General features: G+C 41.3%; 1 protein-coding gene across 8 annotated transcripts in view; it reads right to left on the reverse strand.

Moving 5' to 3' along the window:
• Positions 1-23,359, reverse strand: part of AP1S2 (adaptor related protein complex 1 subunit sigma 2) — a 140,751-nt gene that overhangs the window by 95,864 nt on the left and 21,528 nt on the right. For 2 of the 8 annotated variants that reach the window (XR_011194927.1, XR_011194928.1), the window contains exon 5: positions 8,366-8,461. The exons of the other annotated variants lie outside the window; for them this stretch is intronic. The gene's annotated coding sequence lies outside the window, so the exon portion shown is untranslated. The remainder of the gene's footprint in view (positions 1-8,365; positions 8,462-23,359) is intronic. 8 annotated transcript variants of the gene reach the window in all.

Below are 23,359 nucleotides of genomic sequence, written 5' to 3' on the forward strand. Positions count from 1 at the left end.
CCTAAAAGAGTGATTCCACAGCAGGTTCCAACAGCACCTTCATGGAATCTTCACATTGTTCTAACAAGACTTATGGGTCCACCATCTAAACCACTTCATAACAGCTCCCTCTAATATCTATATTGGAAGGTTGCCTTTTTGATTGACATCACTTCACTCAGATGTGTCAGTGAGCTCCAGGAACTACCCTTAGAAGAACCTTTCTTCCAGCTAGACAAGGACAGGGTAGTACTTCACACAAAACCAAACTTTCTTCCAAAGGTGGCCTCCCATTTCCACCTTAATCAGTCAATGGAGCTACCTGTATTCTTTACTCATGCAGAATCGGTTGCAGAAAGGGCTCTCCATACATTAGACGTTAAGAGGGTTCCTATGTACTTCATTGACAGAACTAAATACTTTCGCAAAATCCAACACCTTCTTGTTCCTTTTTCGCCCCTCACAAAGGAAAGCTCATTTCCAAATCAGGCATTGCTAGATGGATGGTCAAATGTATACAGACATGTTACCTTAAATTCAAAGGGACCTTACCTATACCTCCTAAAGCACAGTCTACTTGTAAAATAGGGGTTTCCATGGCTTTCCTGGGCAATACCCCTATATCGGATATATGGAAAGTAGCTACATGGTATACACCACACCCCTACACTAAATATTATTGTGTGGGTGTTCTAGCATGGCAAAAAGTTAACGTAGAATAGGCAGTGCTATGCACTTTTCCAAACAACTGAAACACCCACAGAAGGGCACTGCTTTACAGTCTATGCAAAGCAAGTGTATCGACAGATACACATGCCATCAAATGGTAAATGTTACTTTCCCACTAATCATGTTAGCATCACGTATTGTTGTAGATTCACATGTGCCCCTACACCTGTAGCCATTGGCTCCTTTACCCTATTATTTGCATTGACATCTCTTTACTTACACTTACTTTATTCTCTATTCTCACCCACCTGCAGGAAAACAATTAACAATGGAGTTGATGCCCATGTGCATTATCGTCAAGAGGACTAGTCACTCTACCTCATGATTTGGAAGACTTCTTCAAAGAAAAACAAAATCTGGACACAACACTAGATGGTAGGAGGATGCAAAGCATGTGAAACTACAGCACTACATGCCACAAACAGATGTTTACTTGCAAAGTAAAGTTTTCCGTTCCTTTAATGGTGAACCTTAGAGTAAGTTCTCGGAAGACATCACGATTTCGGATCTGAAAGTGCTTCTGTCCCAAAACGTTTTTAATGGCACTACCGCAAAAAATAGCAGAGCCATGAAATATGAACCAATTAGGACTCTGGGTTTACCACAATGTCATTACCAACCTAACATTTATCACAAACTCATCAGAGATGCCGAGCACATTTCCCAATCGTCTGAAGCAGTCATAGCAACATAGCCATCTGAGAATGCACCATGATACTAAAGTCACTTGTCAGGATTAACACCATTCAAAAAAACTGGAGCAGAAAGCAAGTCTAAAGAAACTTGGTTTTAAACGTGAGGGAAAAAAAATAAAAAAGACAGACACACTAAAGAGCTATATCCTGCTTATATGAACAAACCACTTTAATAGCATGGTCTAATGAAACTAAACAGGCAAATTAACTTATGATTTATGGCCTGGGTATGTACCAAGGTGAAACTAGGTCTAAAGGGTTCTACAGTAATTTGGATTTTCTTAGTAATGGGTGGAATTCTGGTTGTAATCACAGCATAGCCATGGAAGCAGCTGTTCACTGCAGATGCCATGGACTAAACAATGCTGCCAAGAACTGAACCGAAATGTTATCTGCAAGTATGGCTACATTTCAAGTAGTGCAAATTATAAAACATGGTCTATTTATCCTGTCATTTGAATTCAAACTACCAGAGGATCCTACAATTGCAGCTAACTAGTGTACTAAATGTAAACAGCCACACCGAAAATCTCTGAAAGGTATTGTAAGACTCCAAAAATCTAAACAGAATGACAACAGTGAAACAGGTCTCAGACTGCCTGTGATTAGTGAACTGCAATTATGCTTGATGAGATTTCAGGTGTGGAAAAATAATCACATTATTTAATAGTATGTAATTGTCTTTAGGAGAGGAAGAAGCATTATAAGTATAACTCACAAAGAAAATAGTGGTACCACATTAGACCGCAATAGCCGTACAGTAGACTTTGAAATTGAACAGATGTTAAACTACATACATTCTCTCATTCTGTAATAACCCCTTCTGTGCCCAGGACATAATGGTTACATCCTGAGGCACAGTGCTTGTGTGCCCAGGACGTAACCATTACTTCCTGGGCACAGAGCCCAGAGGGAGCGCTAGCGCTCCCCCTCTGTGGGGTTCCCCCCCACCCCCCCCAAGGCAGAGATGGAAGGGGAAGCCCTTCCACCCCCCACGACCCACCCCCGACCCACCACCCACCCCCCACCCCCCGTGACATCAGCGCACGAACGCGTACTGATTGTCACAAGGCCTCCTCCCATCGCGCTAGAAGCTGAGCTTCCAGCACGATCGGAAGAGAAATGCAAAAGCATTTCTCTTCCAATCACGTGGAGGAGGCCGAGAGACTTCAAAGGGAAGGAAAGTTATTTCCTTCCCTTTGAAGTCCCTCTCAGCGTTTTGGCAGCCGGCCCACTATACACCAGGGATGTTTGTTTTAAAATGAAATTGGCATGAGGGAGCAACCCCTTGGGCAAGGGTCGCTCCCAGGGGGGGGGGGCATTATTTTTTTAAAGGCCTTTTCTGTCCCCCCCGGGGGCAGATCGACCTATAATTCTATAATTAGGCCGATCTGCCCCCAGGGGGGGCTGAAGCCTCTAGGCACCAGGGAGTATTTTTATTTTTTTAAAAATATTTTTGAGGTGGGGAGCGACCCCTTAGGCAAGGGTCGCTCCCATAGGGGGCAAATTATATTTAGGCCATTTCTGCCCCCCTTGGGGGCAGATTGGCCTATTTTTATGAGGCCAATCTGCCCCCAAGGGGGACAGAAACCAGTAGACACCAGGGAGTTTTTTTTTTTTCCCGCGAATTTCACGCAAGGGGAGCAACCCCTTAGGCAAAGGTCATTCCCTGGGGGGGGATTTATTTTAGGCCTTTTCTTCCCCTCTGGGGGGCAGATCAGCCTATTTTAATTAGGCTGATCTGCCCCCAATGGGGACAGAAACAACTAGGCAGTGGGGATTTTTTAGTTTTGTTGTTGTTTTACAGATGGGGAGCGACCCCTTAGGCAAGGGTCGCTCCTCTGGAGGGGCAAATTGTATTTAGGCCATTTCTGCCCCTTAGGTCAAACAACTAGGCACGGGGCAAATTTTTTTTGTGTGTTTTTTTTTTCTTGTTTGTTTTTTTTTTTTTTTAGAGATGGGGAGCGACCCATTAGGCAAGGGTCGCTCCCCTGAGGGGCAAATTGTATTTAGACCATTTCTGCCCCCCTTGGGGGGGGGGGGGGGGGGGCAGAAACAACTAGGCACCGGGGATCTTTTTTTTTTGCGCCAATGTCATGCAGGGGGAGCAACCCCGTAGGCAAGGGTCGCTCCCCGGGGGGCGTTGGGAGGGCAAATTTATTTTAGGCCATATCTGCCCACCCCCCCCCCCAGGCCGGCTGATCTAGTGGCCAAAATCCACAGGTAGGCACTTTGTAAAAAACACCTCTGTTTTCTGTGAAAAAATGTGATGTGTCCACGTTGTGTTTTGGGCCATTTCCTTTCGTGGGCGCTAGGCCTACCCACACAAGTGAGGTACCATTTTTATCGGGAGACTTGGGGGAATGCTGGGTGGAAGGAAATTTGTGTCTCCTCTCAGATTCCAGAGCTTTCTGTCACCGAAATGAGGAGAAAAAGTGTTTTGGGGTCAAATTTTGAGGTTTGCAAAGGATTCTGGGTAACAGAACCTGGTCAGAACCCCACAAGTCACCCCATCTTGGATTCCCCTAGGTGTCTAGTTTTAAAAAATGCGCTGGTTTGCTAGGTTTCCCCAGGTGCCGACTGAGCCAGAGGCCAAAATCCACAGGTAGGCACTTTGCAAAAAACACCTCTGTTTTCTGTGAAAAAATGTGGTGTCTCCACGTTGTGTTTTGAGCCATTTCCTTTCGTGGGCACTTGGCCTACCCACATAAGTGAGGTACCATTTTTATCGGGAGACTTGGGGGAACACAGAATAGCAAAACACGTGTTATTGCCCCTTGTCTTTCTCTACATTTTTTCCATCCAAATGTAAGGCAGTGTGTAAAAAAGACGTCTATTTGAGAAATGCCCTGTAGTTCACATGCTAGTATGGGCACCCTGGAATTCAGAGATGTGCAAATAACCACTGCTTCTCAACACCATATCTTGTGGCCATTTTGGAAATACAAAGGTTTTCTTGATACTTATTTTTCACTTTTTATATTTCAGCAAATGAATTGCTGTATACCCGGTATAGAATAAAAATCCATTGCAAGGTGCAGCTTATTTATTGGCTCTGGGTACCTAGAGTTCTTGATGAACTTACAAGCCCTATATATCCCCGCAACCAGAAGAGTCCAGCTGACGTAACGGTATATTGCTTTCAAAAAGCAGACATCGCAGGAAAAAGTTACAGAGTAAAACGTGGAGAAAAATGGCTGTTTTTTTCACCTCAATTTCAATATTTTTTTATTTCAGCTGTTATTTTCTGTAGGAAACACTTGTAGGATCTACGCAAATGACCCCTTGCTGAATTCAGAATTCTGTCTACTTTTCAGAAATGTTTAGCTTTCTGGGATCCAGCATTGGTTTCTCACGCATTTTGGTCACCAACTGGAAGGAGGCTGAAAGCACAAAAAAATAGTAAAAATGGGGTATGTCCCAATAAAATGTCATAATTTTATTGAAAAATTGGGTTTTCCAATTCAAGTCTGCCTGTTCCTGAAAGCTGGGAAGATGGTGATCTTGCCACCGCAAACCCTTTGTTGGTGCCGTTTTCAGGGAAAAAACCACGAGCTGCCTTCTGCAGCCCTTTGTTCCCATTTTTTGGAAAAAAACAAACTTTTCACTGTATTTTGGCTAATTTCTTGGTCTCCTTCAGGGGAACCCACAATCCCTAGGATGTTGGGAAAAAAAGGACACAAATTTGGCGTGGGTAGCTTATGTGAACAAAAAGTTATGAGGGCCTAAGCATGAACTGCCCCAAATAGCCAAAAAAGGCTTGGCACAGGAGGGGGGAAAAGGCCTGGCAGCGAAGGGGTTAATAATCCAGATCAAAAGCTTCACTCATTGGAAACATCAAATCAGTCTTGTAATTGAGTAGCACCTCCTCTCCTTTGTGACTGCCCAAACTTCATTGTACTTGAAGCCATTATAAGTTAGTCCATGCAGTATACTCCATTATAAAGGTCATAAACACCACAGTGCAGCAGAGGTAAATCCACGTACGAAAGCAAAGGGGACCATTATAGAAGCCATATATAAACACCTATACAAACAGCTACAAAGTGTATGGTATTCTTGCCCATCTGAATTTACCACTTTACACCTCTATCTGGAAATATTACTCTTTGCAACTCTTCCTTATCTCCTTCCCCATCGATTTGTCTTTTTCATTCTCTTCAGTAACTAATGGAGCGACAGAAGGGAATGAACATCATAGTTTAACCTTGTGTACAGATATTCCATTTATACCCCTTCCCACCCCCATACTGTGGCTAACTCTACTCTGGCTTGCCAGCAAACTAATATCACTCCTTCCCACTGACTCTCCCCTCAAGCCTCAGTGATAGAGACAGCCGTCTAGCTCTATCAAAAAGGGACACAGAACATACAATCAGAGTTCATAGTCATAGGCACACCTCAGTCTCCTCCATCTGGTCAACACTTCTTCATGCAAGATGTGAGGTACCAGTCAATAATTGCCTCTACCTCTTCTAAACCGATGCTTTGTCTGTCATACTATTTTGGCACTGGCACTCCTCAATCAAAACATATAGTACATACAGTTTAATTGGGATACGATGTTTCAGGAAGGTATGGCAGAATCGAGTGTCAAATAGCTAGAATGTGTTTGTATTGTGTTGTCTGAGAATGCAGTTACTACTTGGTGGAAATGAAAGGTGGTGTCATAAAGGTAAGTTAATGATGTACATTTATCAACCAGTGAGGAACGAAAGCTGGATTTGGCTTTATCAGGATTCAAGACCAACAGTCAAATTACATGCACATATCTGCAGCAGCTGCATTAACAGCCAGTCAAAAATGTTTTAAAGATTCTTCCCCTCACGATTTCCAGTGTATTACTAATTGGTCCAGCTTTATGGATGGTATCGGGGAAAGAAAAGAAAACAGCAGAGAAGGAAAAGGACATCAAGGGAAGAAGAAAAAAGAGGGGCCATCAGGAGATCATATGAAGAAAGGGATAAAAACCAGGGACAGAAATGGGGAGAGGAGTGAATGGAGAAACAATGAATGGATTCACAAAAAGGGACAAATGGAAAGAAAGGGAGAAGAAAAAAAAAGATAAATGGAGGGGAGGGGGATAGGTCACGTTAAGAAGGGGTAAGGTAAGAAAGAAAGAAAGGACAAGTAAATTCCAAAGAACAGAATGAATTAAGAAAACAATGAATGGACAAACAAATGAGGAAGGAATGAGGCTAAGCAGGAACATCTTAAAGAAAAGACTGGGTAATAAACAAGGAACAATAAAGGAAAGGAATGAATAAGGAATTAACAGAAGAAAGATATACAATCAAGGGAGAAACAGATTGGTTCACCAATTAGGAAAGTGATCAAGGAAGAAGACAAAGAGGGATGTGATAAGGAAAGGAAGAGAAAGGAGGACACAATCAAAGTACGACATGAACAATATAAAAAATGAAATAGAGATTAGGAGAAAATGAAGAGTGAGTAAAGGATGGAAGATTAAAAAAAGGGAGAAAGAAAAAAACAACAAGAAAGGAAAGGATTATTGAGGAAGAAGACAGCAAAAGGAAGGAAGACAATGGGAAAGCAAAGAATAACAGTAGGGGAAGAAATGTAAGTTATCAACTTTTTAGCTAAAAAACTGGTGGCTTAATCCCGTAGTCCCCAATTGATCAAGGTTCAGGAGCAATATTAAAACAATACATTTTTTTCTCAATTTCAAAATTAAAATAAATTTGAGTAAGAGGAAGAAAAAGCTGGCACAGAATTTTACATTGTTACTTTCGCCCCTCTCTCCTTCTGCCATAACTGGTGATGTTTGCATTGTGCAATGTTAAATTCCAAGTTTGTTACTTCAAAAGTGACTGAATGTAGGTTCAAACCAACTGCTCCAAGTCCAGGACAATGCAACCATGTGAAATTGGAATGGGTGTTCTTGGCACCCATTGTGAAGAGGCAATGCAGAAGAATCATGCAATAGGAAAAGCAAACTGTTGCAATGCAATCCATTTAACCTCCACCAGTGTTGAAATGGGTCAACTTCATATTGTTGCACACACTGTATTTAAGAAAGAGTTTGCTATTAAAAGTAGCTAATCATGTACTACATTGTAATCCTTCTGGACTAACGGTCTTGAAAGAGTTCACTGCACCCTCTCCTGAATTTCAAGCTTGTTGAACTAGTCATACAACAGCATTCTAACATTTTTTTTAAAGATAATACAACCTGTTCTGCAAAAAAGTCTAAGTTAAAAAAAGTAAAGAATTAATGAATGTGCCATTTTAGAAGCATAGTTTGAACCTTGGCTTTTGTGGTCACAGCAAACAGCAATAACCCTTATTTCTAAACACACTGCCATGATATGAAGGACCTCATGTTCACTTATTAAAATAAGCATTTTGTAACGGCCTGAAAACAAATATTTTCTTATTCATGCTGCTTTAACAAGACTGTCACAAATGCTTTTTTATTTAAAAACATCTCGAACTCTGGTTAAATCATTCCAATCACTTGCACAGAGACCATATTGTCATGCAGCAGTCACGGAAGATTGTGCCACAACACACACCATACCTTAAGGCCAATTCTGATTAGAGATCACCTCATTTCTGCTGATAAGCACAGTTTTATAGAAATATTCAAAGTACATCCGAAATTACAAATAAATACACCATTTTTGTAGTCTTTGCCACATTGTTTTCAGGCCTGAAACCATCCTGTTCCGTAAAGGCACATAGGCTGTAAGTAATCATCAAAACCGAAAATGAGGCAACAAAATTGATGCAGTTAGTGGAAATAAGAACAACAGTTAGGTAGCACCAAAGCACTTTTGAAAAACGCTACATGCACCTCTTGCAAGAGAGTTAGCCCCAACACCCACACCTTTGAAAGCCAGTCATCAATCAGGCAAGTTTTTAGAAGTAATTTTCCGTGCAATCGATTTCGGCAAAGCATCCCATCTCACCCATGCCACCAATATTGTAGATTTAATTACCAATAGTTTTCAAGGGGGATCAATTTGGTTTATGCCTTAGAATGTTCTTAATCATAAGATATCCTCAGACAAACCTCCCCAGTCTTCATTCTGGCTCTACAAACACAAAACGAGGCAACATAAATAACGGGTTTAACACAAGATTAATGGTTAAATGTTTATGAAGATGTAGGAGAAAAAAAAATACTGTGACTAATCCTTTATAATAGTTCTGTCATAAAGCAAATACTCTCACCCACCTCATCAATTACTAGAAGCACCTTACCTTAGAAAATAAGCAAACGGAGACACTAAGCACTATTTTTTGATTTTATTGCATGTTAACAAACGCACTACGAATAGACAGACAATTTGAGTTATAAGGCATGAAGCTGGAAATGTTTGTTTGCAGAACCCCTCAGACTTGACATGCAAATAATATTTCTCGCCTAAGCCAGAAGGCTTGCACATAGAGAAATAAAATGTCAAAATGTGCTGCTTATGGTCACACTGAAAATTATCAGCTTCAGGATGTTCCAAGCTATTTCCCTTTTCATGGAGTGGTTATAGATGAAGGTGGAAGGAAAATCTCTGGTAGCATAGAAGGAAATATATGACGTAGTGGGCTGTTCCCCCTGATGTATTCCCAAACGTGTACCCCTGATGACCACTTCTGTAAATCAATAGTGTCATGTATTGGTAAGGGTCCATTTTGGTATCACGCAGTATACCACTCTCTTACATGGGCCATTAGTTCAAATTCATGTTAAGAACATTATTCCGCTTTGCAGACTCTATTTTGACTATGTAACAATGATATCTGCTTAAAGTTCTTAAGATTTAAAATAAAGGTGTTCTACACTGACAAAAATTTTACTTAATGAATTACTGGGCTTTTTAAACTCTTTAAACAAATGAGTTTCCATTTTATACTACGGGGGTCATTACAACCCTGGCGGAAGGCGGAGAACCGGCGGTAAGACCGCCAACAGGCTGGTGGTCTCACTCTGTGGAATTATGATCATGGCGGTTACCGCCATGGTCATCCGCCAGTTCTCCGTTCCGCCCGCCGGGCTGGAGACCTGGGTCTCCAGCCCGGCGGCCGTCACTCTACCGCCGGCGGTTTTTGGACCCGGCTTACCGCCGTGGATTTCCAGCGGCTTGAACGGCCATGAAATTCATGGCGGTAAGCACTATCAGTGCCAGGGAATACCTTCCCTGGCACTGATAGGGGTCTCCCCCACCCCGACTCCCTCCCCTACCCCCCAACCACCTCTCCAAAGGTGGCAGGGCCCCCCTCCCCACCCCGACCCCCAACATCACTTCACCCATACCCACACGACACGCAGGCACCACCTACATACTTACACGCACACATGCCGACATACATGCCTACATCCACACACAGTCATACACGCACACCCACATTCAAACATACACGCACACATCCATACCCACAGACATACATGCACTCATTCCCATGCACACAACACCCCGCAGGCATACAAGCACTCACACAACCCCTCTACATATACACACACACACACACACACACACGCACACCCCCACACAACACCCCCCACCCCACTCCCCTCACGGACGATCGACTTACCTGGTCCGACGATCCTCCGGGAGGGGACGGGAGCCATGGGGGCAGCTCTGCCGTCACCACACCGCCAACAGAACACCGCCACGGCGAATCACAGGACGTGATTCGCTGGGCGGTGTTCTGTTGGCGTGGAGGTGGAGCAACCTCCACTTCCCCACCTCCCACCAGTATGGCTGTTGGTGCCTCTCCGTCCGTAAAAGGACGGAGAGCTGCCAACGGTCATAATAGCCAGAGCGGCAAACCGCCACCAATGGCGGTCCCTCAGCGGTCTTCAAAAAAAGACCGCCGAGGTCTAAATTACCCCCTATATTCCTTAATACCATTGCATTCTCCACGCAAAACATTTTTCATTATTCTGGAGAACAGGGAACATCAGAGATATTCTGTTTCCTGTGCAATCTGTTAACAGCCCAGTTGAGATTGTGATGACACTGCAGGCATAGGGTTAAGGTGGGGGTCAGGCTGGTGGAATATACATAGTCTTAGACAGTGCTTCAGATCCTAAGTGTTTTTCACTTTTGCCTTCACCAAGTGCTCAATCAATACTGATCTTGCATTATCAGCATCTCAAAACGCAAAAAGAAATCAGACGTCATTGCCTCTCTTCAGATTTCAGCATTTACAAAGGTTCCATAAATTATGAATGTACTAATAACATATTGACACCTACATAAGGTGACTGACAGCCAAAAGACCAGTCGGTCCTGAAGGGACTTGGCTGTTTTGTTTTTATAACTGTTGTTTGCAACGGTTCAAGCCATTTTATGTAAATTTTCTACCGCAGGAGTCTCAAACCATTTAAAGTGTAAAATTAACTTGTGAGGTTGATCTATTCAGAAATGATTCCATTGTCACAAAATGCAAGACTAGCTATAGTGGAGGCTAAATCATACGAAAACCTTGAATGTTGCAGAAATTTCCTGATGCTCCCTAAAAGTCATTATACTTTTGGTCCTCTTCTTCCTTCCCAGTGCTTAATATTTGAGCCTGTCTTCCCCCACCCCTGTAGAGGCATGAAACTGTACTTGCACTTTAAAGTGTACTTATTCATATATATTTTTTTATTAAGCTTCTCTTCTGTATTTGGCCGAACCTACTCAGTCCTCAATCCCCCCTCAGCTACTTAAGCCAATGTACAGCTGTAGACCGAACCATTGCACAGGACGAGCTCCACTGACACACATCAAGAAATGTTTTTTTTATGTATGTTATAAGTTAATTTCATATTAGAAAAAAGAAAGATACGTAACACAGCAAAGCTTTTGATAGGAGTGTAATTATCTGGATTAGTCCAAAGTCTTGTATGGTTGATTTACGTGTCCAATTGAGGACCTGGTGCTGTGGGGCAAATGTCCGGCTGTATCCTTCTGCACTTCCTTAAGTCATCAGAACTCACCTGCCCTACTGTGATGGTACCTAATCCTAAGAATTAGAAGATGAAGCTCAGGAATATGTGGAGAAAGGTCTGCATCTCTTTTCATGTTCAGACAAACAGTGCATATAGGCATGCACCACCTGCTTACCACGGCAGAAAGTTCCGCTGAGAAATTTGAACCAAAGGGAAAGAGTGGTGGGCCAATTGTAGTCACCCAGAGCGCTTGGTGAGAGCCAGGGTACACTGGAGTCTCCCTCTGTGGACAAGCAGGGTTCAACAGGAAGGAGATTATGTCTAGGCTTGATTAGACAAGCAAACAAGTGCTGGACTTGATCTGCCAAGAAACCTTTTGCCAGTTTAAAAAGGAAATAAACTGACTTTGCTCGCAAGTGCTTGAAAGGCAAAGAGTTAAATAGCAGCTCATCAAAACTTGTCACAAAAAGAGATGTATGTCCAGATCAAGACTTCAAAGCAGGTTCAACTGTCCAATGATCTTGAGAACCTCAATTAAACAGTTGGTTGGCACTGCCTCGGCATAGGATGATGGCCATAAAGAGAAAGAGTAAAGGAGTAAGCCAGTTAGTCACCCTTAGTGTCCTCTGAGGTCTTTGAACACGAACAGACGAGGAAAGACAAATAATGGCTCCGGGATCAAACATGAAAGGTAACTGATAATAGATGACAAGAGAATTTGAAATGTACTCATACAGAAGTAGATAGAATGTCCTTAATTGCCCTGCCTGTATAAGGAGCAGTTCACAGTGTTATTAGGCAAGAGTAGAAAGAAAAAGAAAATAGCATTGCAGGGTTTCTCACAGTGGCCTATCCCCCAAGAGGCATTTGCATTTGTCCACTGATAGGAAATTTAGGGTCTCACCAAGTGAAACGAAAAAAAAGAGGACATAGCAATAGAAAGAAACTTTCATCTGTCACTGACCTAGTCCAATCTAGAAGGCTAAATCATCATTAAAAGAGTTTCAGAGGATAGATGTAGTCTTTCACTTCTGTTACCCCTGGACGGACCTCCTTTACATGGAATGGAATGTACGGCTCTTATCAGGTGTAACACTTGAGAAACTGCTGTCAGTTGCAGAACACCAACATGAGTGGCTTCTGCCATGAATGACTGTCAAGGGTTTTCAGGAAAATGTTATAATTTGAGGTAAAAACGTTTCCTTGCCAAATTAAGTAAATCATTTGTAAGAACTTTGTGGGCTAGTACAGAAGCCTTCCATTTCACAGTAAGTCTAACTTGTTTGTGTCAAAATGCCTCATGGTCAAACGTCTTTTTCAAGGTATAGAGGGTGAACAAAAAGGTATATTGTCTGCACAGTCACAGGTAGAAATCAGTAACAATTCCTTAAATTCCATGTTGACAGACAGCAATGGAAAAGTGCCAATTGGTGGATAGTTACTGTAATTTCACTGGTATTAGAAAAAAAGAAAGCACAAAACAATGGCCCTTAAATCACTGCGAGACAGGAACTCATTGAATTTTTTAATGTACCTTCAAAATCCTCGTTGTCTTGATGCCATAACTAAGAAAGCTGGTCAGAGATCCGAGCTAAAGAAGGAAATGAAGAAGCTGCTGGAGAATATGCACAGTATGTGCCTCAAAAGCTTGCAGTGGTCATCCTCAAAGACTAAAAGTCACAAAGGTATACTTGAATTTACCATCTACACCTTGGGTACGAACAAATATTTTCCAAGGGGCAAAAATGGTTGGTCTGTGAAGGGGCCACATTGACGGCAGCAGGGTGGCAGTCGGGTTTGTTTTTTGTTGGGGGGGGGGGGGGGGGGGGGTATTGTGGGTTTAGATGAAGTGAAGAATATACATCTAGTGGCTGAACTGCACAATTGTGAAAACCTGGGATTAATCTCATCTTCCCCACTTAACCAAACTGAATGATCTTAGGTAATAGTTTTATTTCACTTTCCCTCTTTTTTCTTTATTATCACATAAGAGGACCTTAAAATACATGACATCAGGAGATGTGCACTGTACAAAAAGAGCCACTTGTGTTTGATTTGATAAACTAGAATGTTGTTCATATAGAAAAGGAACTCAGTACACCCAAAGAGTGGGCATACCTACAGACTTGCCTCTTAGTTCATCATTAGCATTGTCAGGGTAATCTGATCTACTAAGGTGAAACTGTTCTGCACGTTAATGAAATATACTTTTTTAATTCTGAAGAGTCAATATCATACTTTTACATTTTTGCTGTAAAAGGTCTTTAAAAATGATCCTAAAGTGACTCCCTAGTCACTTCCTTTCTTTAAGCTTCAATTAGCCGTTAAATAAATGCTAACCTGTGTATTTAACATCTTTTTGATGTTAGTACCGAGTTGAGTAAACAGCAGCACAGTGCTGTTGTTGACCTGGGGACCGAATGTAAATGTCAGAAGGGCTGCATTCGGCCCCCAGGCCGTACTTGGAGTATCACTGCTCTACACAATAAGCAAGACATTAAGGACTACACTCATGTCAACGTGTTGCCTTCACCCTTTCTCCTGTCCCTCACTGCAGAAACAGCTGGTTGCGCTTATATCTTCTCCCAGCATGTGTGCACCTGTAAGATGTGGCAAGCTGCTGCTACCTGCACTTTGACACTCACCTAGCTTCTCTGGGTAGCTGGGGGAGGAGTGTGTGTGCTGTGGTGAAGATGAGCATGTAGCAGGTTATACATGAGGGGGAAAATGGTGGCAAACAGTCCAGGCTGTAGTCGATGGCCCTACCAAACCTAAGGCCTGCATCATGGGTCTCAGGAAGAGTCATTAAGGAGTCTATATCGATAGTGATGATGTATGGGGAAGGTATGGCTGCAATCTGAACACTGATCCAGCATGTGTTGGGTCACTGACATGACCATATTTGCCTTCTGTTGAACAGACTGAATCCTTTGAAATTTCAAAGTTTTGAAGTACTAAGCAAACTAGCTCTGCCCCCTTAATCTTGCACATTATATACCGATTATTCAGACTTATTGCACCCTGGGACCTTCAGCCCTCTTTATTAGTCTTTGGAAAACTTAAACAAGTGTGGCACGGGAGAACATGTGGACTGATTGGCTTAGAAAGACAATGCATATTGCACTATTGTATTCCTGTGTGGTGGGCTCTTTTTGGGCTGCAAAGCATTCTGCTGTCCCATTACAGTGGTTCCAAAGAGATACAACAGGTGACGTAGAAGCGGAAGAGACACAGAAGGAGGTGCCCTGATTGAGCTAAAGCAACCAACTTTAGAGCATATTTGGGCCACATTGTGAAAAACACAAGGAAAGGCAAATAATTAAGAGGGTTGGATCATTGAAAGAGACTAGAGGTAACTAAAAGAAACACAGATATTAACTATGTCATTGATGACACCGGAATTGGAAAGACACGAAAGTAAAGTGACTACTACTGAATCCCAAGTAAAGATACACATTCTGATATCATTTGGCAAAGCAGATAGACAATCAGAACCAGAGGATATACTGCTACATGAAAACACCAAAATGTCACTGAGACAGACATTACAATAAAAGGAATGCATATATTATTTATTTCCCTCTCATTACAGGCGAACGCCCTGCTCAATCAGAAGACAGGATGCAGATTCTTTATTTTAAATGTGCAATGTTACAGGAATCATAGAGTATGATTATCAGTATGGCAAAAGCTTCAAACCTTGCTGTATAAATCAAGATTGCAATATTCCTATACAAGATGTGGCAAGTATGCCACAAATGCTGCTGGGCAAGCTGTTCTTCCGGCATTGCACCCTAGAGAGTATCTCTGATGCATTATCATAGGAAACAACTAAACTATAAGGTCAGACTGTAGTACTGGAGACACCAACAAATCATAAATCCATTGGATGGTAAGATAGTAAGCTTGGTTCATGCAGTGCAGATACTTATTTGTCTGATGGAACTGAACAACACTGGTAGAGAAAATGAGGGCTCTCCTAAGTTTTGAAAATTATGCTGGCAGTATTATATGTCAAATCAATAATAAGATCTAGTAGGGAAAAACAATATACAATCCCAATCTAAATGACATGACAATTTAGAGCTATGTGAGAGGAGAAAGCAAACATGGTGCCACCATTTACAGGAAATATTAGCAATTACCCTATAGGGGAAAAGAAACCATTGAGAGGGCCAGGGGGTGTTAGCAGACTTCATTTCTAAAAACACAACAAGAGGAAACTAAGGCGATCAAACAAGTATCAACACAGTAAGGCATGGCAGTAAGTTTAGTTCACAAAAAAACGCTTGAATGTAAGCCCTTTCTGAAACTCTTTCGGGTCACATCTTGTATTACAGGTATATGTAGCTTTGTTTTTATACCAAGATGTACCTGGCCAAGTTATTACACCATAATCTGTTGTTAGCAGAAGAAGTAACAGGGTATTCACAGGATGTGTGTAGCTTTGCACATTTGCCTTTGGCAAAATGGCATTTGGGTCTTAAGTGCAACTTTTAGGTTTGGCGATGAAGGTCACAACCATCAGTGACCACAGCTACCATTATGCCACGGATGTTCAACATGCAGGACAGTACTTTTTGTGCTGGTGAATAAAGTATTTTCTTGAGACATCTGTAATATGCAATATACATTTCTCTAATGACATCTGTTCATTTGTCAGGCTCTATTAGGGTAGCAGCACCTAAAAGGTAATTCATGGATCCAGTCTCTCATCTGTGTCACAGTACATCTCAGTAAACCTCAAGAAAGGCAGAACTGGCTTTGGTCTTTTTGAGCTTTGGCATTTGAAATAGTAATGGGCCGTTGAACACATTTGAAGTATTAAGAGTGGGAGAAGAAAACAAAGAGTGGTGCACTGAATCACTCACTGTTTTCATCAACTGGAGTTTTGCTTTACCTTGTCACAGTACATGGTTACCTCCTTCCAAACACTGGCTGGCATGATATTCTCTATGAAAACACCAGGGTATAACAAAAAGCACAGGAGAGTGAGGAGAGCAATTAGTGCTAACCCAGGAGGGGGGCTCATGGAATAATAATAAAACACTCATACAAAGGTCGAGTATGGTTGCCCCTCTCGAATATAAAGACTGTACAAAGACAGGCAGGGCAAAACATTATTCAGATTTTTGTTAAGTGATTTGCCACTACTGGCTGATTTTTCTGGGCTGCAGGAAGACCTGCAGCACGCTGCAGACTACCTCAAATGATTGCAAAAAGGAATCATTAAGTCACATACTGCATGGAGCTAACTGTAGATTTCATTTGGATGAAGAGTGCCGACGAATAGTCCCAATATGTAGATATAGAACATTTCATTTTAGTAAGATCAAAAGGTCTTGGCTAAAGCCAGACCTAAAGAGTCAGAGCTACTGAAATATGATCATGTCAAAAAAGGTGCAGCAATATAAGGAAGATTACATTTTGGGGATGATGACGATCTCAGAACAGGTCCATTCCAAACCCAGGTAAGTAAAGCTTGTATAAATCAATTGCAGAGATTACTATGAAAAGATCAGTGAAAATTCTAAAAATTGGATATTCCCCACATTAATGTAAGATTAAAGGGTCGGTCATAGCTGCATTTTTTTTATTTTTAAGAACAGGACATATATCAGAGATGTTCCAACATTTTTCACTGCATGAACATGCACAGGGCAGGGGGCCAACAATGACCAAACAAAGAGGCCAGCCTGGTGGATCTCTGCCCAGCAGTAAAATCAATATGCTCAAGTTAAATGGTTGAAAGGTGAGGAGCCACTGATAGCAAATTTGCAGTGGATAAGGTCTTCAGAATTCGGGGCAGATGGATTTCATTTGAATAGCAACTGGATATCATGGGTGTAGTTGTATCACTGAATACTGCAAGACTGTACAAAAAGTTAAAAAGCTTAAGTTGCACGTTTAAATTTTTTTATGACAAAGTGGTGTCCTGCAGAATTATGTTTGTATAGTTGCAGTTGTTTTGAATGGTAGCACTGATTGACTGTCGTCTCATTTTCTGCCCTTTAAATGTCAAGCCCCTCCTCTACTACTCTGTTATTTTACTTGTTAGATCTCTGTCAAAGTGCCGAAACTCACAGAACCTAAATTTGTGCTAGTTTACTCCCTCCCTCCCTCCCTCCAACCACCCCCCCAAAAGACAAGCAGCCTGCATATGTCCACTGTGTAGGTCAGTGGTCCTTAACCTTTGTTCTATGGACCCATGAGGGCACGATGCCTACTCAAAGGGTTTGCAACTGCTTAGAAAATTAAATAATATTAACAGCTTAATAAGTGTGTGCAAAACGTAAAATTGAAAATGGAAAAACGTTCCATAAATGTGAAAGAATTTGAAATTGAAGGCTAAAAACGTAATGGATATTCTCATATTGATTCAGGGGACCAGCGCAAGTGTATCAAACAGCATACAGAATGGCCAATGGGTGGCCTCAAATCACTTTTGTTGGTGAATTAAATAACAGATTTTATCATGTTTAAATTTGTTTGATGAATGCTTATATCTGTATTTTTGTGTGTTATTTTGAGGTTCAAATCATCAAAATTGCTTAGGCTGTTGTCCCCTGCTTCCAGTAATGACTCAGTGGGGGTCCTTGGATTCCAGTAAAAATTAAGTGGCAGTCCACAGAAATCAAAGGCTTAAGAACCATTGTTGTAGGTCATTCCTCGAGTCTTGCCAGAACGTTTGAGGTACATGGGCATAACTACTGTTTAAAAACAATTATTATGTATTTAGGTTTCTAAGTATAGTGCTCAGAAGTGTTGTCTTGGCAAACTAAAAAAAAAAAAAAAAAAAAAGACTTTTTTTTTTTAAAGCAAATACCGTGATCTGCCAAATAGGCTATGCTTCATTTCACAAGCCAAGGAAGTAGATCTAAATAACTTTAATTAACCTCACAACATTCCAACAGCACTTATTTGCCAAGGAAACGCTCGACAGGTTTTAAGTGTAATTAGGCTGCGGGAGAGCTTAGTCTGCGGGTGCTTGGGAAAAGGAATGTGATCACCATGTGAAATTTAGACAGGGATGTAGCACTGGCATAATTATGCTTTGTGAACTGACTGCCGCTGCAGAACATGTGCTATAAACATATCCCCTTTCGCTCTGTTCCCATGTTTCATTTGTTAAATAAAAGAACCTTGGATCTGATTAGAAGTTTAAAACAAACAGAATCAGTAGAAACAATGTGCAAAAAGTAATATCTGCCACGAGAGTCCCATCTCATCAAATACTGCGTTGAATTTTTTTTAAATGCCATCCAGCAAACCCGGCTTTTCACTTAGGTCACAAGGGGAGACGAGAAGAAAGTGTTTTTCACTGCAACACGAAGGTTACGCAGTAAGGCCAATGAGCCAAGTATCACAATAGCAATGCTGTGGGCACTGTACAGTCACAAGGGGCTCTCTAAAACTCCCATCAGCAGCCTCCTTACAGATCTAACGCGATGAATGCTCCTCTTGTAGTCTTTCTTTTTGCAGTTTTTATAATGGATATAAACCAGAAGCACACTTGTCAGATGATGTAGGATTCAGAAAACAAATTACTTTGAAATACTTTCAGTACAGCTTCTGAAGAGTAGCAGCAGTTGAAGAGTCACTAGTCTGGCTACCATGACGCTTAAATATTTCAAAAGCTCAATGCCTACTAAACTAACAGAACGTCACTAACTATTAATGACAGTAATTACCATAAAATAATATCACAGATTGCATTTCTTGACGGGTTGAAAAGGTGCACACTTGCCATTGTAGGTTTTGATGGAGCAGGTTTTTGTACTGTTTAAGGATGAAAGTCACCGACCATCTGTGCAGCTCTACTATTTCCCTTTATCTCTAAAGTTCCCCATGTTCATTTGCTTTTGGCAGCCGTCTGTGGGGCCCCCTTGTCCGGAAGGATCCCTCAGATTGAAACTCTGGGTGTTTCTCATGGACAGCATTTACAACAGGACCCTGAATGAGCAAGTATGTTAACAATAATGGTGCATCGATCGGTATCCTCATACCGGACCAACACTTTGGTGCTTCAGATTGCATTAATATCCAAATAGTAAAAATGTATTTAAGATTCCCTTATAATGTGCCCATGATTCAGATGCATACAGCACTGCAAGAAGCAAGCCCCAGCTAAAAGGACTTATTTAATACAAGGGTCATTCCACAGTGACCCTCGGGTAAATTACATATACTGGTGCATTCATTCTCAAGGGACTTTTTTTTAATTTTAGATAAACAATCAGTAGTTATAGTGGCACATTAACTGCCCACAGACTTAATAAGTAATTAATAATAGTTAATAGCAATTAAATCTGTAGAAATTAATCAAGCAGCTTAACAACTGATTAGTGTGTTGAATAAGGCCCTTATGAAACAATGTACCAGTGTATGTATTTGGTAAAGGAGGTATCATGGAAACAGCAAAGAAAGGTCAGGATATTTTGAACTGCGATCTGGACGTCTAATAATTAGTGTTGACTTGTTTGAAGTGTGTAAACGGGAATGCTGTATCCAGTTCTGGCTCCTACTGCTGTCTGGACATGGTCACATGTTAATGGTACACAGGCATGATTGTAAAGATATGTGCGCCAATAATATTTGGCATATCACATACAATCAAGGTTCTGGTCTTTTTTTGTTTCAAACATACTGTATTAGATGAAAGTGGCCCTACCTATGTTAATACCCTCACATTCTTAAGTCTCCTAAAGGACACCTTGGGTTTGCTTTCCTACCATGTAGTCTCAAGATGTTAGCCTCCTCTGCACATGTTCTGGCTGATCGTAGCAAATAGAGGTTTTCAGGTACAGTAGCAGCAGCCGGGGAGATACCTACAGGACCCCCCCCCTTCTAAATTAGGTGCAGTGGCTGAGGGAAGATGGGTATCCCTTCATGATTCTTTTTTAGGTTCGCTTTGTAATATTAACAAATTGACCTTACAATATGTGTGCCTGAGACATGGTTTGCAATCATTAGCGGTGCTCTATCATAATCACTAGCAGCACCTCTGTTAGTGCCAACCTTTGCCGATCACCAGTATCTGGTTATTTGAGAGTGTACCACTTGTAAAATGGAGGATGGATGCTGCCAGCAGAGAACAAGAGCTACTCATACACCCACTTCTTCCACCCTTGTCTCCAGGACTTGACCAAGGGGCAATACAGGATCTTTCACAATAGAGATGGTCCGAAAAGGTTGCATGTGGACAGCTGCACGTAGGCAGTGACCATCACAGCATTCTGTAAGAGGTCAAGAGGTACCCTTCTAAGACACCTTGGTGGGGGAAAGGCTGCCCTAACCTGGTTGGGTGCCTTTTGGGACCGGAGGAATGAACTGTCCCACGTTGGCAGTGGGATGGTGCCTAACTGCCAGATACTATCTATCTATCTATCTATCTATCTATATATAAAGATGGAGCTCAACTAAAAGTTGTGGAACACTTGGAGACACATCTCCATGTATCGTGCTTCTGGTGCTTAAAAAGTGGAGCCTAGTGCTGTCTGTTTCCTCTTGAATGGAAACAAGCCTGAAGGTCCTTCTGCAGCTCTGCCGAGCGACCTTTTGGCCATTTTTAATGTAGGGGTCCAGCACCAGATCAGACCATATGCTAAACGCTTAAGTGGTCCAATGCGCAACCTTAGTGCCTTGTGAGACAACTCACCTTGGCCTTTGGTTAGACTCCTATTTGCCCCCTCAGTACTAGAGTTCTTCCAGAGTGTGAAGCTGCTGATCTTTACAATCTAGGGTCACAAAGTTACTAGAAATTCCAAACAAAAGTGTCCAATTACCATTAGGAAATAGGATTAACCTCCTGTGTATATTTCCTAACTTTGCCTGAACTTTGAGAAACTTCTATTTTTCCCTCAGCAGAGCTACTACAACATTCCTGTTAGCATTGTTTTACTTTTGTTTAAGCTGTGTTTAGTGGCTGTAATCGCCATGATTGTAAATGGGAAATGTTTTCAAACTCAAAACAAAGAATGTATTTGGCAAGAGAACTGTCATCTTCAATTTTACAGAGCATACTTGAAAACATTCTATAAACCAGTCCGTTTTTACAGCAACTGTATTACGCTACATTTGTGCTTCTCATTTTTTAAAGTTTCACAGCTTTCAGGATCGAAGTGATGGAATCAATATATAAGATCCTATCCAGGGGCCTTGGTTACATCACTACAGCGAGACGCACTATTGTTTTTTGTGTATTGTAAATTGTATGCTCTTTGATATTTACACTTCCTTTTTCCTGGAAATGCATTTATATATTTTGATACATTAGTAAACATGTGCTTTTATTTCTCTACAAAAACTAACAACTCCTGATGGATATTCATACCTTTACAGAAAAGGTTATAATTGTAGGACATCATACCTTGACTGAAACCAGCACATTCTGTGCAGCCTTGACTGCTTAGCAATGCCTTACCAGAGACTGCTGCTTTCACTGCTAGATATGTTAGTGCCCGTCTATTTAGTAACATTTGACTAAAATCGCCAAATCAAGTTTAGCCTGATGGGTTGAGAGGATTTGTCAAAGATTGCCTAGGAGCAATTTGTAGATTTGCACACTCAGGCACTCCTTTGGTCATTCACAGTTTAGAATGGACAGTTTAATTTCAGTACCCTCCACTACTGGGACAAAAAAGTTGAAAAGTAGTTACAATCATTGCACCTTCTTCCCATCCATGAAAAGATCTTGCCTTCTGGCCAGCTTCACAAAAGACGATCATAAGAAGTGTTGAGGCTCTGATTTACATATCTGTCCAACTTAATTTTGAATAGTGCCTTACTTCCTAAACTAGAAAATGGAGCTGAAATTTTTATCAATTACGTTTTCTGTGGTTAAATAAAAAAAAAAAAAAAAAGACAAAAAAAACCCTCCTCACAGCTAATTGTGTTTTCTAATACCCCTTTGTTTAACTTTCACTTGACAAAGGTCATTCTAACAGTGTGCACTCTAGTTTTCTTCCTTTTTCTGGCAAAGTGTCTGATGACAGGTTGATTCTGAGTAATGATAATCCCCTTGCAGAGATGTTCCACCCAGATAGATGGGAGATTCAGACCAGTTCCTTTATAATTTCTGAAAACCACCATGGCTATGTTATTTATCATTGTAAACAAGTCCTGCACGTCTGGTCAAAACGTTATAATCCACTACCTCAAAGACAGCTGCAATTTCTTTTGTGAATACAACATGTGTGCTGAAGGAGGTCCTGAGTGGACTCAAATATCTGCATGGAGACAAACATCCACAGAATAATCCTCAGAGCCGGGTCAACACTTGTGCATAAAAAAGGATGCAACAAAGAGACAGACAGTATCATCTGATTGCTCCGACTGAAGTCTATTAGTGGTCTCAAGCCTCCTTCAGAAGTCTCAAGCAAGATAAGCAAAATGCATGAGCTGCGTACTTAACAGAAAACATTTATCGGGTAAGATGACAGATGGAAAAGACTGATCACATAAACTGAATGTTCTACAAGCAAACAAACAATCTATGAACAGCAACAGCAGCATTACCACTTTTGTTGAATAGTTATTTTTCTCAGCCTGTTCCTTTTTGGCAGGACGATATCTTCCGAACATACAACTTGGAATTTGATATTTTGGATGTCACTTGTGTAGTGCAGTAGAGCAGGATGTAGCTTAAGGGGGGCATGAAACATCAATTTATTTAATGGGGCTTCTTCAGACACTGCTGAACGAGTGCAAAGTCCATTGTACCTAGTGCTCATTGGGTTGCTGTTTTCACATTCCTGAAAGGGGTCTGGTATGCAGACTGTTGATAAAGCTGCATTGAGAGCGACTGAGCAGTTTCCTTCTCTTACATCGGCTACAGCATAGGTGGAATCACCTCCTGAAAATATTCCTACCTTTAAAATTCAAGGTCAAAGGGAGAAGAACACATCCTAGTCTATTATGACATTAAAGCCTTTAGAAGCTCTGGAAAACTACAGAAATCCTTTGCTCTACCCACATTTCTATTTAACCAATCTATTTCTTTGGTTTAAGACTCTACTGCTTTTCTAGTGTTATTTTTTTCCTTTACAGTTTATGCTAC

The sequence above is a fragment of the Pleurodeles waltl genome, chromosome 8 (assembly GCF_031143425.1).
Source record: "Pleurodeles waltl isolate 20211129_DDA chromosome 8, aPleWal1.hap1.20221129, whole genome shotgun sequence".
In the NCBI taxonomy this organism is placed as follows: Eukaryota; Metazoa; Chordata; class Amphibia; order Caudata; family Salamandridae; genus Pleurodeles; species Pleurodeles waltl.